Below are 4,355 nucleotides of genomic sequence, written 5' to 3' on the forward strand. Positions count from 1 at the left end.
AGGGGAGAGGACGGGAGAGGAGGGGAGGGGAGAGGAGAGGAGAGGAGAGGAGTGGACGAACCTTGAGGCCACTGATTGTATCCGTCGATCTGTCTCGATTGTATCAATGACAAATGAATTCCTTCACCTTCTCCTCCTCTACCAAACTTTTCCCTTCAAAATCTCCATTTTGAGCTCCGATGTCAACGCATTCCTTCCAATCTCGTGTCTGGAAGCGACTAGTAAGGGGAACACGAACGGGAATGAACATGGCAAATGGGGGAGGAAGAGGGGGAGGAGAGGGAGGACCTGTTTTGTCAGTTCGTCATCAAAGTATCCCCTGCTGTTCTCCTTGTTTCTCTTGATCTTGTATTTCTCTTCCTTGTCTTTCGCAAAGAATCTCTTCATCTCCTCATCAAATCGTTCAATGACTTCCTCGGGAATGCCATGGTTGGTGACCTGCAAATATGAAAGTGACCTTTCCTCTCCAGCTTCCCGTCCACATGCCTCCAACTCTCCTTCCTCCTCGCGCCCACCCCCCTGCCCACCCGCCCACCCTTCTCGTTCTCTCGATTTCCCGCCCTTGATCCTCCCTCGCTCCTCACCTGGAAAAAACCCCAGTCTCTTGCCGCATGAGAGATTTGCTGCACAGCATGCATGGAAGGGTCCAGCTTCTCAGCTCTGATCAGCTCAGCAATGTCGATGACTGGCGGCCCCTCCTGAGGCTGCGCTGGGAGGGAGAGAGAGAGACGTCTGGGCTTCTCCCAGAGCATGAGAGGCGGGTGATGCCCTTGCGAATCTTTATCCTCCCAGAGGCAACAGGGGAAACATGCTCTCGAGTCTAGAAGAACGTGTGAAACAAGCAAAAAACAACAAGAGACCAGTATGAGACAAGCAAAGGACAAGTACGAGACAAGTGAGAGATAATTAGAAGATTAGCGAAAGATGTCATAGGTCTTGTCATATGATGTCTCATACCTTGACTCGAACATTAACAACGTTGCTGAAGCCAGACACGAATGCGAAGGCGCCATGGAAACCAGACAGGCACGTCACAAATGTCAAGAACTTGCGGAGGTGCATATGCAGGCCTGCAGCTGGACGATAAGGTTAATTTATGTGAAAAGACAAGAACAGATGGCAACAGTGCCAAAAACACAAAATGGAGTAGGTAAGCAGAAGCCGCGAGGAGGCAGTGGAGGAGAGACGAGAGACGGAGGGACGAAGAGAGGAGAGCATGGAAAGGGGAGGGGAACCGATGGGCTGGCTACTTCTCCTCTCCTATTCTCTTCTCTCCTCATCTCCTATCGACATTTCTTTGGGACGCGGACGCGTAGCCCCTCATCCCCTCATTGCCCTTCATGGCGATGCGACGGATAAACTGGGGGGTCCTCTGATTGTCCTCGTACTGATTTTTAACTTAACTTGAGCAAACGGCGGGATAAGGGGTACCCGTACCCGAGTAAAACTCTATTCTTTTGGGTAGGGGTAGGGCTAGGGTGGGGGTAGGGTGGGGGTAGGGTAGGCGGTACTGAGGGGTCAGTACTTATCCTCCCCCTCCTTTGTTTGCTTCGGTTTGCCCTTCTTTTTCAGTCAATAAAGAGCAGTCAGTAGTTGCGCAAACACGGACAGCAGACTGAGGGCTGAGACTGAGCCTGAGAGGTCTTATGCCGATGTCCTCTAGTGACACAAACAGACGGAGCACAAGTTTGTTAGACTTGTACTGTGCCAAAGTAATGCAGACACCATATCGGAAGCGGCCTCGCACCAGGGAAGTGACCTTTACCGTTGGGTGGAAATCAGTTTCAGAATAGTCACAATTATATAGATGACTGCGTTACCGTACCATACGGTATCCTTTAGCACGTTGGAAGACTCGCGGTACGAAAGACTGTTGAAAGAAGTTTTAGTACGATTTCGCAGTCTAAACGCAAGTTGTTTCAGCGCGAGATTGATTTCAGTTTCTAGGGTTTCGGGTGACGGGCATAGGTTCAATCCATCTGTGCAAACGTTCTGAGTCTTAACGCAGAAGCATGATGCCATGCAGCAGAGCTGAATTATTCGGTTCGCGAAAAGGAGATGTTTTCTCTTATCCAAGACCGTACGCAACTTGGCAACCGCCCACTGTGACGTCGGATGCCTCCGGAGAGCTCGACACCACTGGGGTCACCCGTGCTTGCAGCTCGTACCGCACAGCCCCGGTTCCTGGGCATTGCTGCGGCGTCGCCGCCGTCACGGGCGGTGTTGGTCTCGGCTACCGCTCAGTGACCATCGGACTCGGAGGCTAGTGAGGACGGGTTTTACTGGCAGAAGGTAAAAAGGAGTATAGGATTTACTGGCAGAAGGTAAAAAGTGCCTCAAGCAAAACAAAGCAGGAACAAGCTAAACCGGCATGCACACAGCGCACAGCGAGAAGCTGCCACCAGCACTGCTGGCACCCAGACGCGGCACCGCCAGCCCAAGCGCGAAGCCGCGCAGACAAGCAGCCTAAGGGTCAGGCAATCAAGCAACAAGGCGTTGCCCGGGGGTCCGCCTGGGGCAGCGGACGGAGGGAGGCTGGACACAGGAACACGGTACCGCTCGAGGTAGTCCTCCTCGCTAGCCTCCGAGTCAGCGGTAGCCGAGTCAGCGGTAGCCGCCTCAAAAGTACCTCAAGCAAAAGCCATATGGATTTACTGGCAGAAGGTAAAAAGTGCCTCAAGCAAAACAAAGCAGGATCAAGCTAAACCTCCTGGCACACAGCACACAGCGAGAAGCTGCACAATCACACACAAAACACAAGCCCGAACACAACCAGCACTGCTGGGAGTGGATTTACTGGCAGAAGGTAAAAAGTGCCTCAAGCAGAACAAAGCAGGAACAAGCTAAACCTGCTGGCACCCAGACGCGGCACCGCCAGCCCACCAGCGTGCACAGGGTCTACACCCCGCTGTTTACTATACGGCCGCCCGGCTATCGCTCGCTTCCTCGCTTGGTACTCTGACCAGCCAATGTCACGGACATTGCTCTCTCCTCATAGCCTGGACGTTCACTGCTCGAGATCTCTCCGTGCCCAGAAGCATCCTCTGGCGACCTTCTTCTTTGAGGCGCACGACTTCGTTCATAATGAGACACAATGGATTTACTGGCATAATGCTGGACGTCGTGTGAAGGCTCCTGCACCGGCTGCAGATGCGGCGCGGCGATCCCACCTGCCCCGGCTGCTGTGCCTGATGACGCAGGACGCCCCCCGGCATCTGTGGTACACATCCCTGGTTTGCGCGCTCTCGTCGACTCGTCTCATGAGCACTTCATTGCGGCTGCTTTTCTGCGCCGCTTCGCGCTTGGGCTGGCGATCATCGCCCGGGTCTCAGAGTCTGCTGACGGTTGGCGATGCCGCGTCTGGGTGCCAGCAGTGCTGGTTCTTTTCGGGCTTGTGTTTTGTGTGTGTTTGTGCAGCTTCTCGCTGTGAACTGTGTGCATGCCGGTTTAGCTTGTTCCTGCTTTGTTTTGCTTGAGGCACTTTTTACCTCGCGCCATCTGCAGCCGGTGCAGGAGCCTTCACACGACGGTAGAGGATCGCTCCAGCATTCAAGATTATGAACGAAGTCGTGCGCCTCAACGAAGAAGGTCGCCAGAGGATGCTTCTGGGCACGGAGAGATCTCGAGCAGTGAACGTCCAGGCTATGAGGAGAGGGCAAGGTCCGGGACATCGGCTGGTCAGAGTACCAAGCGAGGAAGCGAGCGATAGCCGTATAGTAAACAGCGGGGTGTAGACCCTCAGAGGGCGTGAACTCGTCCCCTCCCCGACTATGCGGAAGCTCCCGCTTGAACCTCGCAAACTCTAGCAGGTCGGGATGCGCGGCGAGGTACTGCAGCGTCTGAGAAGATTCGCAAACATTGCGCTGCATATGCTATGACTACTCCTCCTCGAGCGTAAGTTCATCCCTCTTGCCATCTCGACGGTCGGTACCCTGCATCCTGACACCCTCCGCTTCATCTGGTATCTCGCGGACATCATTGCTCAGCGCTCGATGCCTCTTGAGGATGCCATGATGTGCCTGATGACGGCCCTGCTGCTGAGGTCCTGGCTCGCAAACGCGCCGCCACCTATCAGCGCCTCACTATGCAGCTGACGCTGGAGGCGCTCTTGTCTGGTGCGAGGCGCATGACGCCCTTGCGGGCGCAAGCACTTCTCGAGCCAGAGGACAGCTCCTCCAGTCCTCGGACTTTGTCGAGTCGCCCGAGGGGGAGTCTTCGCCGGAGGTCTCCGACTCCGATAAAACAAGGTATAGGATTACGATGGGGGAAACACGTCGAGTGGCCCCGACGATCGGCGCGGAGCTGGCGAAGCGTCTCCGTCCCTCACTGTGACGTCGGGTGCCTCCGGAGAGCTC

This window comes from Guillardia theta (assembly GCF_000315625.1).
Source record: "Guillardia theta CCMP2712 unplaced genomic scaffold GUITHscaffold_36, whole genome shotgun sequence".
Classification (NCBI taxonomy): domain Eukaryota; class Cryptophyceae; order Pyrenomonadales; family Geminigeraceae; genus Guillardia; species Guillardia theta.